Consider the following 27127-nt stretch of genomic DNA (forward strand, 5'->3'; position numbering starts at 1 on the left):
AGTATTATAAAATGTCTTAACATGATATGGAGGCCAAACGTCCCATTGCTTTCCAGCATGTAACCCTTATTCTAGGCTAAAAAAGTGGAGTGATAATGGAAGATGTACTTTTCTCCTACATCATCTATACCATCTGACTTGGAAAGAGAAAAAAAACACAAGGATGTAGGGAGAAGAGCCTGTCAATAAAGTGGTGTATACTTGGTCTGATTGTGCTTTATGTTGTTTCTCTCAGAATCTGAGAATGGTACTATGTGGACAGGAAGACTTAAATACAGAGGAGTAGAATCAATGTCTATCTTATTGCTGCCATGCTTCCTTAAATACTTACAAATTATACTTTTATTCCTAAAGATGAGGCAGAATTAAACTTGGCAACCATGAAGCCAATGAAAAATTGGTAAACATTTCAGATTGGCTTTATATAGCATCAAATCCCGAGGAATATAAGATAAATTTGAATTTCTATTAATTTGTTCTAAATGTGAGAAGCTAAAAATCTAAGCCTGGCTAACAGCTATGTTGTCACTTCTACCACTGCCTATTGTGAACAACAAGCCAGTTAAGGGCACTGCCATTTCTCTCATGGACAAGACAACAGCTTCCTAATTATTCAGTAACTCACCACTGTTTTTTTGCAATGTGTTTTTCAGGTTACAAGCAAAATGATAAATTTAAAATGTAAAACTGATCATGTCAGTCAATAGTTTGTACACTTAAGTGGCTTCAGATTGCTTTAGGATAAAATTGAAAATCCTCAGAATGACTTATAAAGACCTTAACAATGTAAGGTCTTGATGCTCATTTTGAGCCACTGGCCTTATGGTTTATGTTTCAGTTATAAGAATTCATTTCTCTAACTTGTCATTTCTCTCTGGCCTCTAGATCATTTGATATACCATTCCTTCTGATTTGCTTAACAATTTTTCTCATAGTATTTACCACCTTCTAAATCTACAGTATTTTTAAATTTATTTCTATGTTTCTATATACTATTTTCATCCCCTGATAACAGGTACAAGGGAAGATATTTTTGTTTTCTTTACTGATGTTCTAAGGCTTAGAACAGTGCCTTATATTAATAGGTGATCAATAATTATTTGTTAATAAATAAATGACATCCTTTCATAGTAATACTTCATTCACTTTTGTCATGTCTGTTTTCTTAGCTAGATTGAAATTTCCATGCCAGTACAAATCTTGTTCATCTTGTCATCTCATGACTTATAATATATCTGGGATATTTGATTGAATGAGAATCAAAATAAAAACTAAAATTGACCTCAAGTGCCATTCAGTTTTTGCTCACAATTAGCAAAAAACCAATTCTGGACTAATTTGAGTAAAAGACTTCTGCTGGAAAAATACTGGACAGTGGCATGCAATCTAACATAGAGCTGAAGACTAAAACTTAGGAAATACAGGGATCAGCACAGCCTTTTGAAAGGACTGTGGCTATAGCAATTCCTGGATTTCCTCTCTAGAGTTCTGTGGCTACCAGGTCTAAGCTCCAGCAATTTCTCTGTATGTCTCTTGGTTTAAATTTAATATCCTAACAGCTAAGCAGTTTCAACTACATGACCAGTAGGCAGAAAAGGAAGCATTATGAACAGGGGGCCTTCCAGTTCAGGACCACTCCAGTGAACATCACTCACTGGCTTTAATACACTTCATTGCCTTTCAAAGTCAACATTCTCTGCTTGTCCTACACTGATTTTTCTTAGTTTTCACTTATCAATATAGTTCATAAATTCACTTCTGGACCCATTTTTTCATTTAGTGCATTTCTAGTCTTAGTCTAATGGGCAAGAAAAAAGAATGGTGAGCTCAAAGAGAAAAGTATCAGAAACCAGAAAGCATAAGGAGACAACAAGCAACAGCATTTGGGTAAAAATACCACATGAAGAAGAGGGATACAGCATACATGTTAATGTCTTCGGAAGAATGACTGAAGCTAGATATTGCTTACGTTTTGGAATCTTATATATTTCACTGTTTTTTGATGGCCTAAAATTTTTGCAGCTTTCATAGGTAACTCAGTGGGCTCTTGTTACCCAATTCATTTTCATCTTATCTTTAGTCAATTTTTCTTCTTATACTCGTCCCTATTTTCTAATGTTTTGTTATCTATCACAAGGCAAGCACTACAGAAAATGTGCTTTAACAATATTGCCAACTCTCAATTCTGAAGAGCAGGCTACCTTATTTTCAGAAGAACCACATTATGGCTGCAATGATACAGCAACTAAAAATATAGAACACTGAATCAAATTACAATTTCAGATTTTTTTTTTTTTTTGCCAGGCAGATTTAGACAGTGAGAGAGAGAGAGAGAGAGAGAGAGAGAGTTATAGACAGTGAGAGAGAGACAGAGAGAAAGGTCTTCCATTGGTTCACTCCCCCAACTGGCTGCCACGGCTGGCGCTGCACTGATCCGAAGCCAAGAGCCAGGTGCTTCCTCCTGGTTTCCCATGTGGGTGCAGGGCCCAAGCACTTGGGCCATCCTCCACTGCCCTCCCGGGACACAGCAGAGAGCTAGAGTGGAAAAGGAGCAACCTGGTCTAGTACCCGGCGCCCCAACCGGGACTAGAACCTGGGGTGCTGGCGCCGCAGGCGGAGTATTAGCCTAGTGAGTCGCAGCGCCGGCCAATTTCAGATTTTTTTTTACATGACACTTGGAGCATACTTATGCTAAAATCATTTTTTGTTTATCTGAAATTCTAACTTAACCGGGCATCCTACATATTAACTGACAACCCTAATTAATATTCTTGATGATAAAGAAAAACATTGCAAACAAGAAAAACATCTATATAAGAAAAGCAATTGGAGCCATTTACATGATTCCTCTAATTTTACCCTTTATCAATCAGAGGAAACCCAGTAAATCAAACAGTAAGATCCTTAGAGTGAATCATGAATTTACTCAACAACTGGAAAAAGTGAAGAAGTGGATTATGGTTAAGGGGTTAAAGGCAGATCTATCCCTCACTACTGTGAAAAGTCAAGAACTTAAAGGAAAGTAGCTCTGGTATGGCAAGAATTTCTTTGTATGATAATAAGGTGGTTCCTTTAGTGAAAGGCCTATGAATGAAAGGGAGTGAGGACTTCTGAATTTATCCGAATGGCTTCAGACTTCTTTTTCCCATTTAGTGCGTGAGCCATTCTATTGGAGACATCTATCATCTATCAGAGACATTTAGGGTCCCATGGTTCACTTTTACTGGGATGCTGGCATTATTTTTTGCTAATTTTGTAGTAAAAGTGAAAAAAAAGTAAAAGCAACCTTTAACTGCAAAGGTCATTAACAAGGATTTTTTTCACCTTTGTGTTGTGGCATAGACAAAGGGGTATGTTTAACAACTTGCATTAGAATATGGCCTAGGAGAGGGATTTTTTTCATGATTTGTCAAATTACAAAATAATCTACTTCGCAATCTTCCAACAAATTCTTCCAGCCAGCACAAAATGCTAAAAACTATGGTAATATTCTATTAGAATGAAGCTGAAAAATTAAGAGTGCTCATTTCAGTAGTAATGGGCTCAGGGCTCAGGAAACACTAGTGTCTGGATTGGGTTGTTCAGAACAAAAGCTTTTCTTCTTTAGCTTTTTCCAGAATGAAAATTCTGATACTTCTGGTTGCTTCATCAAGTTTAAATGATGAGGTGGAAAGCAGTTCAAACAGGATGATGTAAATGCTAGTGAGTGACTTATCTATGAAAACAAGTGAGAAAAGCTAAACTGGCAAAAGATTCTTGACAGTATCATTAACCAGATTGTCTACTGGGCCAGATAGAGGACAGTATGCAGGTTATGTTCCAATATCTAAGAAAGAAGAATTCAGTTAAAAATTAATATGCTATGTAATTTTTATTCTTTTGGGTACTATCTTCAGTTACCCAACTGTTCCTCGATATCTGGATAAATTTTTTATGAAGTTAATCTATATTAAATCCTCGTCATCTCCAATTTTATTAAGCCATGATTTTGAACAATTTGTGATGTTTTATCCTCACACTATTATGTTAATCAAACACTGAGGATAGTCTAGAGGCTTTGCTATGTAGAATAATCACTACTTAAAATAGTTGCTCTTCTAAAGGAAATTACTTTCTTGGTAGCTTTCATAATGTCTGAACAAATCTCAATTTTTCTCAAGGCCTTTCACTGCATTCTATAAGATTTTTGTGTTCACCTTTAAATCTTCCCCTTCTTTTCTTTCTTCTTATTCACTGAACTCTCACATTCTTTGCATCGTAGCTTATGAAGACTTCAATTTCTTGAGATCTATGTGCCAGTGACTTTACAATATTTATCTTATTGAATCTTTACAAGAATCTTGGAAATATTACTCTAATTTGAAGTTAAATAAACCAAATCTGAGACAGATTAGCTACTTTTTCAGTCTCTTAGCAAGCCAGGATTAGAACCCAGTTCTTGTATGCTAGGCTCTCTCCCAGTGGGATCTTCTCCAACAAGTCACAGATGGTAACTACAATACATACTATTTTTACTGAAAGTAAAAAGTGAATATGCACGTGGGGGCAATGCTCCTTCAGCAGCAGTATATTTAATGTAATTATTTGTTGGAAGATAAACCATCATGCTTAGGTCACTCAAACAATTACAAATGAGTAAAAGAAGTACTTCTTGAATATTTATCACTCAGAATAATTCTGAAATGCATATTCATTTCTCTGGGGGAAAAAAAAGAGATATGTTCCTCCAAAATACTAGGGCCATTTCTGCTTAAACCCATTTGGCAAGAAATTAGTGTATCTGCAGCCAAGAAGAGAGGGGATTTGGCAATGATTTTACAAGGTAAAATCCTGCAAGGTGTTTCCACGGGTCATGACCAATGTGAAAAATGCTGCTGGTAGAATGCCAGTGTGAGAAGTGCAAGTTGGCCAAAATGGACCTCTCTTGTCCAGGTGTCTGTTTAAGCCAAGAACCCTGGGAGCACTCTGGCCTAATAAATATTTTTGTTGGAGAAATAATGATTGTGGGGTTCCCCAATTATGTATGAATACCTTCTGCCAGAGTTGCCTATGACTTTGAGTTAAAGGTTTGATTTGCTTTATGTGCAGTGGATCTTAATATTTTTTGCAGATTGATGATTTGTAGTTTGAGAGAATTTGATGAAAGAAAAAAAAAAAAAAGAATGTTTCTCCTAGCAGAGGAAAAAGACCTAAACACAAATCATGCCATCTATTCCTGGACTGCCAGGTTAGGAACCTCTGCTCTGGTGATTATAAGATTTCCTGAGCCTTGGTGGGTTACCTAGAACCCGGCGGAATAATTCATCGTGAACATGGTAGTTCAAAGTATCAGAAAAGTCAGAAGCTCCTGCCTCTGTTCCCTTTACCACCAGGGTCACCCAGTTCCTAGGACAGGGCCCTTTCTAGCTCCCTCAGCTTCTGTTGGCCAGATGAGCCCATTGCATCTCAAAGGGACGATCCATATTGATTTTGATTCTTGACAGAAATGATTCTAGGTCAGGTGGTTGAATAACACCATTCTATTTATAGTAACTTCAGCCAGGATTTATTGAGTCCCATAGTAGGGTTAGATACTTCATACCCATTCCCTGTAGTTTTCCCCCAAAGCCTACAATGTAGTTTTAACAGAGGAAACTGAGGTATCAGACATCTAGATCATTTACTCAGGGTTTTAAGGTTGACCCACTCCTTCTCTGAGAAATAGTCTGTGACCACACTGGCATTAAATGACGTTCCTGATTTCATAGCACCTGGTCCATGTATTTATCAGTAATTGCTAGTTTACTCTATGTTTTCTTACATCTGAATGTAGCATTCTTTGTAGACAAAATATGTATCCCAGGGGCCGGCACTGGCACTGTATCACAGTGGGTTAACGCCCTGGCCTGAAGCGCCGGCATCCCATATGGGCGCCGGTTCGAGACCCGGCTGCTCAACTTCCTGTCCAGCTCTCTGCTATGGCCCGGGAAAGCAGTAGAAGATGGCCCAAGTCCTTGGGCCCCTGCACCCACATGGGAGACCTGGAAGAAGCTCCTGGCTCCTGGCTTCGTATCGGCACAGCTCTGGCCGTTGCAGCCATCTGGGGAGTGAACCATTGGATGGAAGACCTCTCTTTCTCTCTCTCTCTCTCCGCTTCTCTCTCTCTTCTTCTCTCTCTCTCTCTCTCTCTCCCTCTGCCTCTGCCTCTCCTCTCTCTGGGTAACTCTGACATTCAAATAAATAAAAAAATCTTTAAAAAAATAAAAAAACACAAAATATGTATCCCAGTACCTGCTCAGAAAATGAATTGTCATAGTTAGAGTCTAATCCTGCATCAGCTATAAACAAGTAGCATAAAGAGTATGCCTTCTTTGGGGCTCAGTTTCCACTTCTTAGAAGATAAAGTGTGGTATAGCCTAGTGAAAACAACCTCAAATGCATAGCAACTCCTATTACCCGCGAATAAAGTACAAAAAATGTGACCTGAATGCAGAGAGGAGTGCCTCTAAGTTCATATCTTCTTCCCGCACTGTGTACAAACCATAAGGGCCAAATTGACTTATGGTCTGTTAATTTAGGGATGGATAACTAATGGTAAAGGCCTTCGCTATGACTGTATGGCTTGTGGGTCCCAAGAAGCTCTCCATGTTACTTTGTACTTGTGTGCCATTAGGATTAGTATTCATATAAGAAAGCATCTTTGATACCTCCTGGCTTTAAATATAGATCACCATTCGATAGCAGTATGGAATAATGGAACACATAAGGGTCTCGGAGTCAAAAATCTGACCCTAAATCGAGCTATTAGATGGCTCGTTTAGCTAGCCAGAGCAGAAACACCAATCAAGACAACAATAAGTCTTTTAAAACTGCTGACAATTGATCAAGTGCCTGTTGTAAAATTACTTTCTGTACTCTAAGAACAAAAGTCAAGTAAAACCAATGAAAATTTTATTTATTTTATATGTTTGCTGTTAAAACTGAAGAACAGTATTTAGCCTAATTTGGCAAGACTTATCATATTATGGAAAAAGACTAGGCAGATGTGGAAGAATTCAGCATTATTATTGTTGTAGCAGTGGGACATAACACTTTTTTTTTTCTTCCTTAGCACTAATGAATTTATTTTCAATTTTTTAGAAAGTTACTGACTGTGACTTTTACTGTGGCATAGAGGGTAAAGCTGCCACCTGCAGTGCTGGCATTGCACGTGGGTACCAATTTGAGTCCCTGCTGCTCCACTTCTGATCCAGCTATCTACTATGGCCTGGGAAAGCAGTAGAAGATGGCCCAAGTCCTTGGGCTCCTGTAGCCATGTGGGAGACCTGGAAGAAGCTCCTGACTCCTGGTTTCAGATTGGCTCAGCTCTGACCGTTGAGGCCATCTGGGGAGTGAACCAGTGGTTGGGAGACCTCTCTCTCTCTCTCTTTCTGCCTCTCTGCCTTTCTATGTAATTCTGCCTTTCAAATAAATACATAAATCTTAAAAAAATGTTACTGACTGAACAATAAAATAGTTCAGTCTATTTTCTGAATAGTAGATCAACTAGTGAATGTTGATTAAAGGGTATTTAAAAAATATGATATCCTTTTCCTTCAGAGAAATCAAAATAGTGTAAATGAAAAGAAACAAAAAACACAGATTTCCCTCAAAAAGTATTCTGAAATAGTTGTCAGAGCAAAATATCACCAAGCTTAAGAACCACTCCCACCCAAATACTGGGATCCTACTAATGATACTATGCAGAAAATAGAAAAAAATTCAAAAATTAGAACAAGTAGAAAAAACTACTTTGGCTGTTCTTTAAAATGAATCACTACCTGAGGCAAAAATGTGGATTTTTACTCTCTAAGGCAGAGCAAAAACAGTTATTCAACCTGCAGCTGACATTGAATTAAGCAGCAATTAGTAAAAATAATATATAACACAAAATTAAATACCTGGATTTTCAAGTCTCAGTGAATGTCCTACTGGCACAAATTAAAACTTTTCATGCTAGGAATAGTCACACCAAAGTCATACAGTCTTTTAAAAGTCAGATACATACTGTTGAGAGAAGTTCCTCCTTTTAAACAAATTCCAAAAAAAGCAAAAAGTCATGATATACCTCTAGTTTATCCAACACTTGGTAACAGTGTGTGTTTACCAAAAGTCCTTCTAGGTATGCTGCTACTAAAATAATTCATAAGAAAAAGATATAAACGTATTTTCTAAATTTCTTTTCAAAAGCCTTATGAGTAAGTCAATTGATGCAATATGTGTAAGCATCTTTATACACCAGAATTTTAAAATAGAAATGAAGCTGTGACACAAAGATCATTTCATGATTCAAGCAAATTGGCATGTTTATGTCATTAAATAGAATTAGGCTCTTTATGTTTCTTAACAGCATTGGCTCAGCAAACGTTTCTTGGGCACTAAATGTGTATCAGGCTCCCCCTTGAAAAGCTCACAGTTTACAGAAACTCCAGCTGCAGCATAGGTGAACAACTTCAGCCTTAACTGTAGAAAGTCGAAATGCAGAGCAAAGGCACAAAGATGGAAATTTGGAAAACAAGAGCTCAGAAAAACAGATATTGCCACATCATATCTGAAGATTTTTTTGGAGATTATGCTTCTAGTTTGAAAAATTCAAGTTTTCTATAAAGCCACATCCAGTTTGAACCCTGATGGCCATGGTGATTGCTTTCTCTAGTTGTCCTGTTTGATCTGTAGGCATTAGCTGCTCAGGACTACCAAGATATGACCTCCACCAAAATCCTAGTAGCCTTCTACTTCTGGAAAACTTAGTTGAAAACCAAGATTCTCCATCAAGGTACTTGGTAATAACAGGCTTACACTGAGCTTATCAACATCAGGGAATCAACTCTTATGTGTTGAAACAGCATTAATTTTAACTTTTATTTATAAGCAGTATAAAGTATCAGGCATGCATCAGATCATTTTTTAAAATGTCTTAATTACATACATTTTCATAGTCAAAAGTATACATATTTACCGGGCACTATGTAATGATTTATTACATGTATACATTGTGTAACATTCAATCAGGGCAAGCAGTTAACATTTCTTTATAGTGAAAACATTCAAAAATGTTATCCTCTAGAATTTTTGTAGATAAATATTCTGTTAACATTTTCTATCTGCACTCTACAATGCAATAGAACTCCAGAACCACTTACTCCTATATAACCATAACCTACTCCCTGTCTTTTAATCTTTTGTAATCCTTCCCTCCTCTCACTTCTCCCCAGTCTCTGGTAATCCCAATTAATTATATCTTTTTTTTATTTACTTATTTTAAATATTTTTTTTCAATTTGAAAGGCAGAGTTACAAAGAGGCAGAGACAGAGGCAGAGAGAGAGAGAGATCTTCCATCTGCTGGTTCACTCCTCCAATGCCTGCAATGGCCAGAACTGTGCCTATCTGAGGTCAGGAGCCAGGAGTTTCTTCTGGGTCTCCCACATGGGGGGAGGGGCCTAAGGAGTTGGGCCATCTTCCACTGCTTTCCCAGGCCATAGCAGAGAGCTGGCTCGGAAGTGGAGCAGCCAGGACTTGAACTGGTGCCCAAATGGGATGCCAGCACTGCAGAGGGCGGCTTTACCCGTTAAGCCACAGTGCCAGCCCCACCCCAATTATATCTTTAACATCTATGCAATCACCTATTTTTTTAAATTCCATATGAGTGACATCCTGTGATATTTGTTATTCTGTTCTTGGCTTATGTCACTTTCACAACGACCTTCAGTTCTATCCGTGTTGTTGCCAATGACAACATATCATCCTTTTTATGGCTGAGTAATATTCCATTGCATATATATACCACAGTATTCTATTTTTATAAAATACCCCTCAATACAGAAACCATTACTACTTTGCAGATGAAAAAGATGAGACATACAGACTGTAAGTATCGCATCTGAAGCCATATGACCTGTTAGAGGCAGAGCACATGTTGGAAGCAATACCAAGGTTGGGACATGAATCTAAGATCTTTACCCCATTATTCATTTTCACATTCCATGATACAGCTTACAATCATACACAGTAACTACACAGAAAACTCACTTCATATCAAGCAAAACAATACACAGTATCCAGCTCGTTTTCAGTTGCTCATGAATTGTTGTAAATTTACAAGGTCTTGTATTAAACAAAATTAACCTTATTAAGGTAGGAATTCTCAGGCCTTTCCCAAGTCTGATATTCAAATTATGACCAGATTATGAAGCTAAGTCCCAAAATTTTGGACTACTTCTCATTCTTACAGAGTTGTTTATCAACACCAAGTTCACAGAACCAACAAAACCTCAGATCACTTTTTAACATAGCACTATCCGCCTTATGTGTCTTTTTTTTTTTTTTTTTTTTTTTTGACAGAGTGGACAGTGAGAGAGAGAGACAGAGAGAGAAAGGTCTTCCTTTTGCCACTGGTTCACCCTCCAATGGCCGCCGCGGCCAGCGCACCGAGCTGATCCGAAGGCAGGAGCCAGGTGTTTCTCCTGGTCTCCCATGGGGTGCAGGGCCCAAGGACTTGGGCCATCCTCCACTGCACTCCTGGGCCACAGCAGAGAGCTGGCCTGGAAGAGGGGCAACTGGGACAGAATCCAGCGCCCTGACAGGGACTAGAACCCGGTGTGCCGGTGCCGCTAGGCGGAGGATTAGCCAATCCAGCCGCAGCGCTGGCCCGCCTTATGTGTCTTAACACATACCTTGTATTACCTGTGGAGAGTTTTTTTTTTTTTTTTTTTTTTTTTTGACAGGCAGAGTGGACAGTGAGAGAGAGAGACAGAGAGAGAAAGGTCTTCCTTTGCCGTTGGTTCACCCTCCAATGGCCGCCGCTGCAGCCGGCGCACCGCGCTGATCCTGGCAGGAGCCAGGAGCCAGGTGCTTTTCCTGGTCTCCCATGGGGTGCAGGGCCCAAGCACCTGGGCCATCCTCCACTGCACTCCCTGGCCATAGCAGAGAGCTGGCCTGGAAGAGGGGCAACCGGGACAGAATCCGGCACCCCAACCGGGACTAGAACCCGGTGTGCCGGCGCCGCAAGGTGGAGGATTAGCCTATTGAGCCACGGCGCCGGCTGAGAGTTTTTAAAAGAAATGGACATTGATGGCTCAGTTGTCTTATGATTGTGACTGAGGAGAATAAGGTATGAGCATGTGCAACTAAATTCATTTCTAAATGAATAATTGGATAGATAAGCTTGCATAGATTGTCCATGCAACAACCTCTCCCATCTGACACAGTGGTAGAAGGCAGTGAATTTAATACCATGCTTTGAGAATAGGATAAGCTACAACTCCTGAAACTGGCAAAAAGAGGTATATGTTTAGATAAACACCACTACAACATTGGCCTCTGTGTTTCCTTATGTGTATTTGTTAGTTATTCTTCATTTTCCTTTTAGATACAATGTTGTCTATAGTTTAAAAGACAGATTCTCATCATAATTAAAACAGCAGCTTCTTATTTATTTGAAACAAATATTTTTTGATATCCTAACATAAGAAAACTAAATTTTGCCTATTTTCTATGTTTCTATTCTCAATAGCCTATATATACATATACATATACATTACATACTAGTTCAGTGCATAGGAAAAAGTTGAAGTCATGTTTATAAAACAAATTTCTGAAATTGATTCATTAATTGCTTTCAACAAAAAGCAATTGTTAACTGCTTAAAATAATAAATATTAATTTGCAAAAGAGGAGAGTAAAATTATAAAAGGAATAAAAATTATATACATGTGAAGCATATGATAGTAAGAAGCTATTTGATAATGGGAAAAATGAGGTTTTATTTTTTGCAATAAATGAGTTTAAGGGTGAAAATACTGAGTGGTATGCCATAAAGAAAATCCCAAACTGATTCCCACTTTACTCAAGAAGGTATAATGATGTGTACTGTATTTTGCTCTCATGAAATTATTATTATTATTGAAAACTAGTCTTTAAAGTTATAAACTTTAGCTATTTGGAAAATTGGTTTATGTTATACAGCATATTAGAGAAGCATTGCTATAAGCCTAATAAGATCTTTAAAATCACTTTTCAATTTTGTTGTACACTTTAATAAAATTATTACAATTTGATTTAAATTCTAGAACAGGCAATAAAAGGGCAACTGTTTGTTTTGATCGTTTCTCTTAAAATGCCATGTTAAAATAAATAAACATGATGATTTTGAATACTCAATAATTATTTTGAGCATTTTCCTTCTATATGTTATAATTTAGTTCTATTTCACACACTCCAATATTTCAGAGGAAAGACAAATAGAGTGACAATAAAACATAAATCCTACACATGTGATTTTGCAATGACAACAGTTATTTGTCAATTTTAGACTACGCTCTATGCTGCTAGACTGAGTGCAACATGTTTGCCCTAAAATCTTTTCCAATCCTACAATATGGTTGCAGTTTCAAATGATGACAAAGACAGATTGGTAATCAGGAAGCAGGAAATTCAGTTTTGAAAAATCCTTAAAGATTTCTTTGAAGTCTGATATAACACTGTTTCTTTAAGTATACTAACTGCATATCCCCAAGGATTTTTAGATTACTTTATTTACTCATTTACTTCTCAAATGTGATTTGAATTGTATTTACACAAATACATCTTTCTATATACATTTAAATATCCAGACTGGAACTTACTTATATACATGCTGCTGAGATTTGTATGGAAATAGTATGGTTCAAGCTAATGCAAAAAAGACTTTAAAGTTTTGAGTGAATTTGCATAGAGACATAAATTATCCAGGATATTCAAAGCCATAAATTAGTTGCAAGGCATATATAGCTCTCTTGTGGCTCACAGAAGCACAGCAATTTTCTTTATTTCACATTTGTCTATTATCACATTTGCTTCAAGATTCTTCATGGGCTCCCCTTCTTTGCCTGCACTGAGTTTTTATTTCTGTATTCAGAATGTGCTTGCTGGTTGGTGATTATTTACAAACTTCAAGGTATTGAACTACCTAAATAAATGTTAAATTCAGTTCTTTCCTTCCTTCTGCCTAGAACAAACACAGAGGTAAGTAGAAACAAATTACAGGTAATAACTGAGCAAAAAGAAAATATAAAAAAAATTGTTAACAATGGTTGGATTAAATATGATTAACTGGTAAGAAATATTTAACTGGATGAACCATATAAATGTATGTATGGGTGTATGTATATATTATATGCACTATAACATATATAATGGGTATTACAATGCATATATATAATATTCACATACAATATATACACACATACACAAATATATAGAGATATATTAGTAAAAATATACAAACATCATTTTGGACCAAAGACTAGCATATTCTGACCAACATAAGAAGGAAGCAATATATTTAAAATGCACCCTCTTTAGCTGAAATCATTCAAAGTTTCAAAGGGGAAAGAGTTTAAACCAAAATGGCAGTTTTTGCATTTTTAAAAAGCTCACACCAAAGATGAATTCCTTTTATAAATTAATCTTAGGGTCCAGAAAAAATGTCATCGTGTCTCCACTGGGTGATAAAGCGTGAGAATCTGGCCCTGGATAACCACTACAAAGTGAATTTTATAAATATTTGAGATAATTGACCTTCACTGTTGTAAGTAGCCATCCTCTTGTTTTGATCCTGCTTAAAGACCCCTACTGTTTTCATAAAAAAGATATTGTTGCCAAAGTACCACATCTTAATCATTATAATAAAATTAACTCCCACTTTTCAGCGCAGAGAAAGTAATTAAGCTTACCCCAGTATGTATCAGTTCTTTGTATGTAAGCTTCATAAAATTCATTTTTAAATATGGTATGCAAATATAAAAAGCATAAAGCAGTTATTTCACGACTAAATGCTATTTCGCCTCTTCATCTTTTCCAAGATATTTTCGTACACATACAACCCGTAATGTAGACAGATGCACAGCTGATGCAAATGAAAATAACATTTCTTCCCATCAACATTGTAACTGTTGAATTGATATATTTAAATTTTTTAGTGATACGGATAAGCACATTGATCATTCTGCTTTAGTTAAGTTTACCTAAATCAATGTTTTAGAAATTAAAAAGCATCATGAACAATAAAAGTGAGTACACATTTGTTTGGTGCAGGACAGACTACTATGATGTAATCACACATTGACAAAAGTGTGATGATCAGTGCCAGGAAAAAGACTTTGTCCTGCCTGTGACACTTAGGAGGGCCACTTTACAATCCAAGTTAGCTGAAAGAAATGTCATAGGATGTCCAACGTAACTAGTTCAAACACCATTGTCTAAAAAGGCCCCCCCACACCAATTAATAGTAAAAGAGAAATCCAAGAAAAACGTAAGGATCTAACCTAAAGAGATTATTTGTCTAATAAGACGTTGAACAATATTGATTGGAAACTCTCAAGAACAAAACTCTCTCTTAAAATGAAAAGAAATATAACTTATTAAAACTGTTCTCATGATTGTGTGGGATAGGAACAAAAGAACTCCATCATTTAATTCCAGATACCTCAAAAGACTCTTATGCTAACGATCCAATTCTTATTTAAAATACGTTTCTTCAAAAATGTGAAAATCCTGTACAAGTTGTATGCCTTGTTATTCACATAGATGTTTCAACTAGGCTATCTCTTTGCAATCAAAAACTTTTCAAAAATATAATTATTTTAGAAGCTCATACCCAATTTGTTCTCATATGAAATTATTCCACTGGAACAAAACATTCATGGTTCAATAAAGAAAAGCTTAAGAAGGAAATTAAATAAACTAGTTAAGGAAACTCGGAAAACCAGGAACACCTTGACAATTGCCATAATGAATGAAAACAGCCAATCCTCACCAGTGTCTTTAATAGAAATAAAATCAAGCGCATCATGAAATGTCACCATACCTGCCTGCAGTTTAAAGGACTACCGTACCGAAGCCGTACAATCTTCACTCTCCAAAATCAAGCACACTCCACTTAACTGCAGCAAAACACTGCTGCATTGGAGCCCAGCACATTTTTTTTCAGGCAACTGATCAGCTTTCCACCAGCCCTGTGACCTTTGAACTCCCTTCTGCCCCCCGCCCCCCTTCTGCAGTCGAAGCCGCGGAGCTGGTCTCATTTGCATAAAGCTCAGGCAGTGCTCCAGCAGCTGAAACGGAATGCTGGGTAAGGAACTGTGGAACCGCGGCTCTGCCGGGCGCCCGAATCACCCGAGAGGAGGAACAACGATGGGCAGTGGGCGCCGGTTTCTCCTGGCTGGCAGCATCGCATTGCCCCAAGTAGGTTCGTGGATAAACGATGTTAACGTTTGTTTTAGAGTACTCTTCTCACACTTACCCCCTCCCACCCAAAGAAGCTGTCGGCGGCGACTATGGTAACCAAGGAAACCCAAATAGTCAAATACTTCATTTAAATACGTGTGGCAGGCCAATTTAAATTTTTCATTAACTTCTCTTGTTTTTGAAACATAGCTTGCTTTTTTTCTTTCAATTCAAATACACACTGCATGTGTTATCACACACACAGGTATTTCTTTTTGTTGTGGGTTAAACAGCACCTTACAGGGATAAATTTATATTAGTCACTATACAAATACACGAGGTCACTATAATCATTCTGAAAAATGTTAAATGCACCCCAGTGTCTTAGCGACTATCATCCTAAATGGTGTCCAAAAAATTAATTGTAAAAAATTCAGGTCCCAGGATGCTTTTAAAACAATACAGCGGTGAGAGCGAAGAGCAAAGTTAAACTATGCATGTAAATCTAAGGATACATACAGCAGTAACGCTTGTCTGTCTTTGGCAAAGCTGTTCAATGTTGTGCTATTATTTGCTAGAGTTATTTCTTCCCTTGTCTTCCTACACAGCAACCTCTATGTTTGAAGCATAAACTTCTCTATTGCTCACAAACCTAAGAAGTGGCCGTTTTCTAGATACAAGAAGGTCAGGTGTATACATATTTTTATAAATATACATAAAGGCAGATATTCTTTTCTAAATGGTGAACAAATGGAAATATGCATCATCACATAACTAATCTCTTCATTTTTTAAATTAAGCTCATTTGTTTTTCTCCATATGAATAATACCTACAAGATAAAAGATTTTATGCAATGATTCCATTGTCAAGAAATAGAAATGAAAAATTAAAAGCATACAAAATGAATATAGATATGGCTTGCTAAAGTATAAATTCCCAACAAATAGCACTATTAACATTTCAAAAATTTTCTTGTTTTAAAATTTTTTATTTAATTAAATATCTCAAACCTTCCTATTGCAATATACTGAAAGTCATTAATAAATTGTGAATGATATAGCATGTAATTATAAGACATGTAAACTATCACAATCCAGAATATTTTAATACTGGAAAAATAAATTTGAAGCTTTTCATTTGAGTATTTTGTTAGTACTATTCTATTTTATATTATTTTTATGCACATAGAACATTAAAATTATTGGATGATTTTTCTTACTCATACATCTTTAAATAGAATAAATAACTTTTAAGTTTAATATAGTGATACCAACATTTCTCTTTTGTATCTGACTACATTAACAATTTGATCACATTGGGTCAATTCAAGTTCATCTATCATATTGCACACTACAAATATCTTACAAAGTTTTTGTTTAAAGCAAAACACACATCAGCCCATCTTCATTTAAATCCAATCAAATATACGGAAGTGTTGGAGTAATTTATAAAATCACCGACCTGTTCAAATAGCTGAAGTCTTAGTCCATGCACTCCTTATTCATTAGAATCCAAAATAAATGGATTATCATTTTATATTATGTGTCAGCATCACAGAAGGCACAGTTCTTCCTGGTTCAGCGGAATCTTCTGAAATTTCCCAGCCCTGTGTTTTATTGCTGGTACCATATGCTTTATTGTTCAGCGACAAGAGCTTCACTCTGCACAAAGACTCATTACCTACTGCTTGCTGCACGGCGTCAGCCTCTCTGAGGCTGCCTATATGTGATCACATGGAGTTTTGTCTGAGAAAGCCAGGCGTGCCACTGACTTCACTGTGTCTATGGATATTTTTATCAGCTGAGGTCTACTAGGAGGAAGGAATAACAGATTAGGAAGCTGCTCTAAGTCATTAATGCAGCACAACTTATGGAAATCCCTTCACAGGATTTTTTTTTTTGTTATTATTATAGAAAATGTTTGAGCAAGCATTCAAAAGAAGTTAACTACATTTTATCTTAATAAGAGGCTGAAAAATTTAAGAAAGGAAGGGGAACTTGTCAAAAGCCATTTTCTGCCTTATGCTATCTGGAAGTATTTTGTAAAAATGTCATTAAAAAGTCATTCTGTAATGAATGATTTGGCAATATAATTTAACCTTTAGATTGCTGATGTGTCTTTTTCTTGAAGATTTCTCCTAAAAGGATAAGTGCTGTTTCCATCAAACTCCCTGCATTTGTAATTTCAATCATTAAAAGATTCTGTATATGAGTTAAAATATGTATCCTAATTACTTTTGATAAGGTAGATGGGAGGATGAGTCATTTTTATTGATGTATATAAATGAGGTAGATGATTAATTTATCTTCTCAAAAGATGACATATTCCTAGAACAGCTGAGTTAAAAGAACAATGAAGATTTCAATTTAAAGATCTACAGGACATATGGTTCATATTAATTCTTAAAATTGCAGTAACTTATTTTAGACAGCCTACCTCAATAAAGCATATGGTTTACCTTATCTGATTTCAGTGCTAACAAGTAGTTTCAGAGATAACTACTCAATATTTATAGAAATTTTTTGCTGCATAAGCATTGCATTTATACATTTTATATATGAATATATATATACACTGTGTGTACACTGATTATTTTTATAAAAATATTTTCTAATTACCAAAAATTATTTCTCAAAAATTGAAAACAGAATGTGCATTTTGAAATAAAAAACTAAATATTTAGTTATTGGAATTGGATGAAAAAAATCTATATCTTTTCTTCCTTTTAATAATCTTCCCACATTGAGTTGGTATTTGAAAGCTTGTTGCTGGTGATTCTCAGAGAGAATTCTATACATAGATGCAAAGTGCAACAAAGAACACAGAAGGAAAAGTCAGAAGCATCATAAATAAAAATTAGAAAATAAATTTTCTATGGAGTTAGATTTATAGTGTATTTTAATAGTACTTGTAAGTAATGATGTAGTTAATCTTTAAAAGATTATATATATATTATATGCATAATATATGTATTTAACTCTTCTGTTCATAAGAAATCACTTTCTGGATAAAAACATTATACCTTAAAAGTTTTTTTAGGTCAATTTACATTTTTAAAAATGATTTTAACCAGAAAATGCAGTATAGTTAAACAGCTCAATCTTTAAATATAATGCTTTTACAGTATTCTTTGTAATATTATTTGTAGGATTAGCCTTGATCAAGAATATTTCATGTCTTAAATATCTTTTGGTTGGTTTTTCTTAACCTTGATAGAAATATTCAGATATGTTTTAAATGATACCATTTTCATGCATTTGTTCCAATATGTTTGTTTCATTTTTCCCTTTGCACACAATAGCTATGCTAAAAATACAAAACCTTAGGGCATTAAAAGATAAAGAAAAACAAAGTGTTCCTTGCTTATAATATACCTTTGGGCTCTTAAAGATACATACGTTCAAGTTAATATCTTTGATGATGTCATCACGCTAATGTACAAGGAAATAAACAAAAGGCAGCCATTTTTCTTTTACTACATCACTTCAAAAACAGTGAAACAAAATGGTTGCCAATGAAAAGAAAGAATGAGCAGAAAGCTAAGTTACTTCCTAGTTCTTAGAAGGCAACAGTGAGGGAACATGAAGTATGAAATTGAAAAAAGTTTCACATATATGTGATTTTTGTGTGCATGTATGCAAAGAAAAACAAACTCAGAAAAGTACATAAATAAAACCAAGGACTATGAGAACAGCCAGCAATGAAAACAAATTAGTAGTAAAAAATAAATGATGAGTGTCCAGTGTAGAGACTGTAGTCTATAAACTTAATGTATTAGATGCACGTCTGTTAAATTCATTAGTGTTGAAAAGATACAAAAGATAGATACTACAGCCAGAAAGATCTAGAAGGAGACAGAATTAATCATGAAACAATAATAATCTCTTCAGCTCTACTATTGTCTTAAGTGACCTTGGTGAATTATTCTAGCATCCTTTTTCATTTTTATTTATTTCCATTTTATTAGAAAGGCAGAAAGAGAGAGTTTGGGGGGAGAGAGAGAGAGAGAGAAGAGGGAATGAATCTTCCATTCACTAGTTCACTACTGAAATGCCTGTAACAGCTATGGCAGGGCTAGCCAGGTCAGAGCCATGAGCCTAGAAATGAATCTAGGCCTGCCACATGGGTCGCAGGGACCCAAGCGCTTGAGCCATCATCTGCTGCCTCCCAGAGAGTGCACTGGCAGGAAGCTGGATTTGAAGCAGAATGATTGGGATATGAACCAGGCATGCCAATATGGGATGCAAACATCGCAAGAGGCGTTTTAAACACTGTGCCAAATGCCCACCCCTATTCCAGGCATCTTATGTCGTCGTTTTCAAGTCCACAAGTCAGGAACAGAAAAGCCTTTGGTTAGCATGTCATGGAAATACACAGCGGGGCCAGCACTGTGGCACAGTGGGTTAAAGCCCTGGCCTGAAGCGCCGGCATCCCATATGGGCGCCGGTTCTAGTCCCGGCTGCTCCTCTTCTGATCCAGCTCTCTGCTATGGCCTGGGATAGCAGTAGAAGATGGCTCAAGTCCTTGGGCTCCTGCACCCACGTGGGAGACCTGAAGGAAGCTCCTGGCTCCTGGCTTTGGATCAGCGCAGCTCTGGCCATTGCAGCCTTCTGGGGGAGTGAACCAGCGAATGGAAGACCTCTCTCTGTCTCTACCTCTCTCTGTAACTCTGTTTCAAATAAATAAAATATTTAAAAAAATACATAGCAATGTTTTCATACTTTAATTCTGTAAAATAGCTTTGGCCTAGTATAGTCAATTAATATTAATAAAATGAAAACATTAAATGTAATTCTAATGATTGAAAAAATTTTAAAAGGAATTATCTTAATGGCACAAACATATATGATCTGTTAGGACTTTTGAAAGCAAGAAATGAGGTTTTTTTCTTGTACATGCAGAAAAAATAGAAAAAAAATAGGACATCATTTGAAATCTAATAAAATTGCCTCAGGATTAAAATAAATTACAAAACATACCCATGTTTCCAATCAAAATTCAGAATTATCTTTCAGTAACATGGCAAGAGAATTGCAAGTCAACATGTGCCAACCTCTGAGACAGTTGCTAGGGATATGAAATGAAATATAAACTGCTCCCAAGGAGATTATAGTCTCTAGTTAAAAAAGATAGAAAGAGAGAGAGAGAGAGAGAGGAAGGAAGGAAGGAAGGAAGGAAGGAAGGAAGGAAGGAAGAAAGAAAAATGAAAATGCTGAGCATGTTTCGGGAAGGTGGCTAGTAGGGACTTTGTCATAAATTTGAATATTTTATTGATTGTGCATTTTATGTGTAATCAATACTATTTCTTTATTTTCAATATTGTTATATTCAAACATCACTTGTCAAATATCATATTACAGATTATCATGTGTTCTTGGATCTTAGAACCTAGTAGACACAATACTTTTCTTAAAATGCACTCTTATAATGTTTACAAAATGGCTGAAAACCTTTGCTACTTTGCCAAATAAAGGTATAGTCTGGTTTCCCCATGCCTTTCTTCTTAGTTAGCCTTAGGGATTTCCTTTAACATTAGAGGCTGCAGAAGTGACGTTCTGGGAGTTCTAAGGCTGGGTCCTAAGAAATCTTAAGACTCGCGCTGGAGCCACTTGTAACTGTCTCCAGGATTCCTGAGTTGGACCGACTACCCCGAGTCACAGAGAGGCATTCTGGAAGAAGAGCAAATTCTGGGGCATAAAATGATATTGTGAGGAAAGCACAGAAACAAAAGTAAGGACTTTGCTAATCATAAAGAGAGAGCCTTTGAGGAGACCTGGATGAGAGGAAATTGAGGCATATGCTGGGAAGCTGCAGAAAAAGAAAGTCTAGCGTTCCCTGCGTGGAGCATTCTGAAGCTCCAGATGAGGGGAGTTCTGGTTCAAAGGGAAGGGAAGGGGTCTGGTCAAAGTATGAGGAAAGGAAGACAGTTTTGGAACGAAAGAGTGGATTGCCTGATAGAGTCCCTGGTGAGCAGCAGGGAGTCTGATGAGGAGGAAGTAGGCAGAAATAATGAATGATCAAGGAAAGATGAGAAAAGAATCCATTATGAAGAAAGATGGAATATTTATTTTAAAGATTTTATTTATTTGAGAGGCAGAATTACAGAGAGAAGCAGAGACAGAGAGAGAGGTCTTCCATCTTCTGGTTCACTTCCCAGATGGCTGCAATGGACAGAGCCAGACTGATCTGAAGCCAGGAGCCAGGAGTAGGAGCTTCCTCAGGTCTCCTACGTGCGTGCAGGGGCCCCAAGCACTTGGGCCATCTTCCACTGCTTTCCTGCACTACAGAGAGCTAGACCAAAAGAGGAGCAGCCAGGACATGAAGGCGCTGCCTGCAGAGACTTAGCCTACTACGCCACAATGCCGGCCCCACGAATATTTAAAACTGGTTGCAGAAACCAATCTCTGGTCCCATGCATTGCCTTAAATGTCAACATTTCAATGGTTCAGCAACCAATTGAATCTAGTACTGGAGCACACTAACTAAACTAGTTTTGTTAAACAGATCCAGGAGTTTCATAGGTATTTTGATTTTGTTGGCCTCGATTTGTCAACTTTCCAATATTGTGAAAAACGTACTAATATCTAGTATTTTTAATGCTTTATTTGGGAGGCTAAGAGTAACTGTAAAATAAATAGGACCTTTTAAAAATAAGGTACATAGAGGAAAATATTTATATTTCCTTTCTGTGTCTAACTTTTAAGTAAGAAAACAATGCAGAAAAAAGACAAATATGTCCTAATTATTCAAAGATGAAAAGTGGGAGGGTGTTTGCCTGTTGGTTAGGATGCCAGTTGAGACAGCCACATCCCACATTAGAGTGCCTGGGTTGGATTCCTGGCTCCAGTTCCCAATTCCAGCACCTTGCCAACGCAGTCTATAGGAGTCAGTAGGTGATGGTTCAAGTAGCTGGACTCCTACCACCCATGTATGTGACCTGGATGGAGTTCCTGGCTCCTGTCTCTGGCCCAGTCTCCTGGTCATTAGGAGTTATTTGAGAAGCGTGAATCAGCAGTTGGCAGCTCTGTTTGTCTCTGTGTCTCTGCTTCTCCAAAAAATGAAAATATAACAAAGATAATTTTGGATACTGCAAACTAAGACTTAAAACACACACACACACACCACTGCTTATCAAAGTAAAAAAGCTTACTGGAGTTTTATCTTTCTGTGTTTCGTTCTGCCTGAATACTGGACTACCAAAGCAGCAGATGTTAAGTTAAGCAACCAGTGAGCGACCACTCAGAATGATGCAGGTTAAATGGTAGGAACAGCTGTATAATTGCTATTCCCACACCTACAATATGTGCATAAATCATTTGAGCATAGTTGTAAAGAAGTTTTCATGCAAAATGACCAGGTGAAGAAAATATCCATATTTTGCCCCCATCCTTCAACCTCTATCACTACAAAAGCATCAGAAAATTGTATTTATGAAGAGAAAAGAGTAAATTAAGCAAATCTCTTCTCTGGGAACACAAAGGATACATTTATTTCTTATTGACCATAAAAGTTAACTGTAGTGATTTCTCAAGTTGAATAAGTTATCTAACATGGGACAAAATAAAATACCAGGTAAAACATCATATGCTAAAACCAAATATGAACAGGGCAGGTAAAAAAATGATAGGGCTAATGACTTTTTCATATTCATGGGAAGGTTGTAATAAAAAGTGCTACTTTAAGGCATGGAAAGCCAAGACACTGTGGCAAAAACATACTCTACATGAAGGATCTCTGTGAGTAAGATCCCAACAGAAAGAAGTGGCCATCAAAAAAGGATGTACTTTTCTCTAAAGGGAGGAGAGAACTTTCACTTTGCTTATGGCCTTGTCCAAATACTGATGGAGGTTGTGGCCTCAAAAGACTTGCATAGCCTAGACAGCTCATGTCAAGAGCCTTGGGTGGTCACTGACATCATACATAAAAGTGTTACTTGTTAAATTAACAACAGGAGTCACTGTGCACTTATTCCCTATGCAGGACCTCTGCCCTCAATGAGTTGTATTAGGAGAGTTAACTGTGATACTTGTTCTCAAAGTTTTTTTTTTTTTGTCTGTGTGTGTATGTGTGTGCAAATTGTTGAAACCTTTACTTAGTATATAGTTGGTCTTCTGTGTACAAAGTTAATATGGAGAATGGAACTTGAAAGGGGAGAGGGAGGAGGAGGAGAGGATGGAGTGAGGGTGGGAGGGCAGGTATGGTGGGAAGAATAACTATATTCCTAAAGTTGTACATATAAAATTTGTGTTCCTTAAAAATTAAATTGATTTATTAATTTAAAAAATTAAAAAATAAAAAGTGCTGCAACATTGCTTTCAAGGTTGAGGCATAAATTAAAAGAATTTTCTATATTTTATTTCACCAACATAAGTCTACAAATCCTTGGCCAAAATAATGAATATACTTTGGTTCGTATAACTGAAACAGTTTTGGCATATTATTTATCTGAGTTCATTCATTCATATACTTATCAATTTTACATTCACTGCATATTATGTGCTTGGAACTTGGTTTGGTGTTCTGACACTTTAGAGAGTTGAATAAGTCACAGTCTACAAATTAAGTGGCCATCAATCTAGAGGCAGGGATACAGATAGTTATACCACAATGGAATAAATTCTATAATTGAAAAACATATGGGAACATAAAGATAGGAGTGAATAATGCTATGTAAAAATAGTTAATAGTTATCAAGCACTTACTAACACCAAAGTGCTTTTCATGTATTGACTCATAGGACCATCACAATAAGTCTACGAGGTAATTAGTTTTACTAACTCTGTTTTGTAGATGAGATATCTGAGACACAAAGAAGATAATTTGCAAAGTGACAGAGTCAGAATTCACTCAAGGTAGTAGGTTTTTTAATACAGTGTGACTCCACTGGGCATGTTATCTAAAGTTCTCATGGTGGGCTTCATAAAAGAGGTGACATGGAAATAAATCATAAGGAATGAGTAAGAGTTATTTTGTGGGAAAGGATAAGTATGTTCTAGGCAGAAAGACGAGAGTATATATAGATTCTGAGGTATAATTACTGCATGTATGAAAGAAATTTAAAAAATCTGAAAATGATAAGGTTGTGTGATAGTTATGGGATTGTGCATTTGTAATGCTGTGATGTTCTGAATTCATCTTAGAATCAGGCTGTAGTCATGTAAGTTATTTAAGTGCCTTGACTACATCTGTGTTTTATTAATAAGTAGATATCAAGACTTTGCAGACAATGAGTTGGAAAGAAGGTCAGGATGAAGTGATACCAAATATACTGTTAAAGTGTGTAGGAAAAAGTTATAAGTCTCTGGATGCAGATCATGGCAGCCCTGGGGATAGAGAAGACACTGAAAAGACTCAATCAGCAGATATTTACTTAGCCTAGAGAACAGGGAGAACTCTCAGTCCAGGATTTTTAATCTGGGAGACAGCATGAATGACAATACCATTTACCATGGTTAAAAATAAGAGGAAACTTAGATATGAATCCATTCAGTGTTAAACTTAGAATGCTTACCATTCACCTAGCACAAGTGTAAAGTGTGCATGATACACCATCTTGGTTTCTACCTGCACAGTGCTTGGTAGAGAAACTCATAGACAAAAATTTAGCATCCAGATGCAAATTTTATCCAAATCAGAGATAACTTTGATGAGTATAGAGTTCCTCTCAATGGCCTGATCCAAGATGAGGAAAGAACAAAGAGTGGCCGCCTTTTTTGATACAAAACTTTAAATTGACTACTATCAATCAAACTAAATTGTGATGCTTATGTGAGGAAATCATATGAAAGTATTCTAAGCAGATTAGAATCAGGGTCCTGATCAGGAAATCCACCTCCATGCTTTATATTAATCATACAACATGAATAAATACAAGAAATAAATTAGATTTCTCCTTTAGGCAAATGTTTTAATGAGCATAATGCTGGTGGCTGGCTTCTTTGATATGAAGCATGCATTTCTTTCTTGTTCATATAGTCAGCTTCCTGTTTAGTATTCATTATTCATGTCTATTTTTATCAAAGAGCACTATTACATGAAACCATGATCCAAGCATGTTTGGCTCTGGTTTTTATTTATAGAAGTAAGGAATTTATTCAGCCTTATTATACTGGGGTATGATTGTTATGTACACTTATTTTCTTAGTACTTGTATATTCCTTAATATTAGAAAATGGTGGTATTTAGTTTGAGCAGATCTGGCTGAAGGATGGACATTTCTTTTCATACCCTTATTACTTTAAAACATCAAAATGCTTTGAAGAAATGCAATTAGCCTTAAACAAATTAGCAAAAACAAGTTGTTTTGACCACAGTATCAATAAACTCTATCTAGATATTCTAATAATTTCTTATAAGAATAGCCAGCCATGTGTGATTAAGGATACAGAGAATGGTTCCTGCCTCCCATGAGGGACACCCAAATTGAGTTCCTGGCTCTTAGCTTTAGCCTGGCACAGGCACAGCCCCAGCTGTTTCTGGCATTTGGGGTGTGAAACAGAGGAGGAGAGAGGTCTGCCTCTATCTGTCTTTGACTCTCCGATTTTCAAATAAATAAAAACTGCAAGGAAGAAAGGATAGAGAGAAGTGTAAACATATTTTATGGGAATATTATGACCCCTGATGATTTTACTTGGCAACCATGCATACCACTGCAATAGCTATTGTTTGTAGGCCATAACATGATTTGGATCTTTGCCTCTTTAATTACTGACAATTATCTATGGGGCATGCAGTTAAGATGGCTGAGACAAAACTAGACACTGTATCGCCAGTTTCACAACCACTCAGAGTAAGATGACTTTAAAGTTGTCTATATGTATTTGTTACATTATATTTCCGTCCTATTTATTTGATGCCATTGATGGCAATACTCAAATTTACAATATTCTGTAGACTCTATGGGATCAGGTGGCAGCAATAAACTTATGGTTTAATGGGATACAAGAATAATGCCACTTTTAAATACAGAGATGTTTTAAGGAACCATCTATCCTTTTTTAAGAGATTTATTTATTTGAAAGGCAGGGTTGCAGAGAGAGAGAGGTAGAGACAGAGAGAATCTTCCATCTGCTGGTTCACTCACCAAATGGCCACAAGGGCCAGAACTGGGCCAATCTGAAGCTAGGAACCAGGAGCTTCTTCTGTGTCTCCCACATGGGTACAGGAGCCTAAAGGACTTGGGCCATATTTCTGTGTTTTCCCAAGCCACAAGAGAGAGCTGGAACAGAAGTGCAGCAGCCAGTACTTGAACCAGTACCCATATGGGATGCTGGAACTGCAGGCGCTAGCTTTATAAACAACACCACAGCACTGGCCTCAAGAAACCATATTTATAGTAATTAAACCTTTGAATCACCAACTTTATATGTATTTATCAGTGTAGTGTGGAGTATCAGACAGCCATTAAAATCAGGACTCTTACGATTATGTAAAAACAAAACAGTTTACAAAATAATAGTGGAGAAAAGTTATCAGAAAAACAAATGAGTATGATTATAGGTAATATGTATAGAAAGGAAAATAAAGGAATTAAGGGATCATGTGTGATCTTTATGCACACTGCAATTTCTGTATTTTAAATATATGCAAAAATAAAATAACTGGAAAAATACAGTTAAAATCATAAAAAATAGTTATCTCTTAAGTAATAAATGATTTCAATTTTCTGCTTTGCTTTTCCAAGTTTTCTATTTTCTGTTTTAATGCCGAGCAAAATGTAATAGTATTGGAATTACTGTTATATTGGAATTAGGTACACTAAAAATTTAATAACAAGAAAATATTTAAGAACAAAAATACCATATAAAAATTTCAACTGCTGTAAATTTAAGTTTCAGATATAAAGGAAATTGATTTCTGCCTGCACCATCCACTCTTAGGCTGGATTTGAAGTTTGATACCAA

The 27127-nt window shown here is 36.4% G+C and overlaps 1 protein-coding gene across 8 annotated transcripts in view; it reads right to left on the bottom strand.

Annotated features, from left to right (window-relative positions):
* CSRNP3 (cysteine and serine rich nuclear protein 3) overlaps nt 1-27127 on the bottom strand; it is a 236277-nt gene that overhangs the window by 92946 nt on the left and 116204 nt on the right. The window contains exon 1 of one of the 8 annotated variants that reach the window (XM_008258690.4): nt 16686-17721. The exons of 6 other annotated variants lie outside the window; for them this stretch is intronic. The gene's annotated coding sequence lies outside the window, so the exon portion shown is untranslated. Of the gene's footprint in view, nt 1-14864; nt 15274-16685; nt 17722-27127 lie in introns of those variants that run through there. One more of the 8 variants, XM_008258691.4, reaches the window with a different exon arrangement.

Source organism: Oryctolagus cuniculus, chromosome 3 (genome assembly GCF_964237555.1).
Source record: "Oryctolagus cuniculus chromosome 3, mOryCun1.1, whole genome shotgun sequence".
NCBI lineage: Eukaryota > Metazoa > Chordata > Mammalia > Lagomorpha > Leporidae > Oryctolagus > Oryctolagus cuniculus.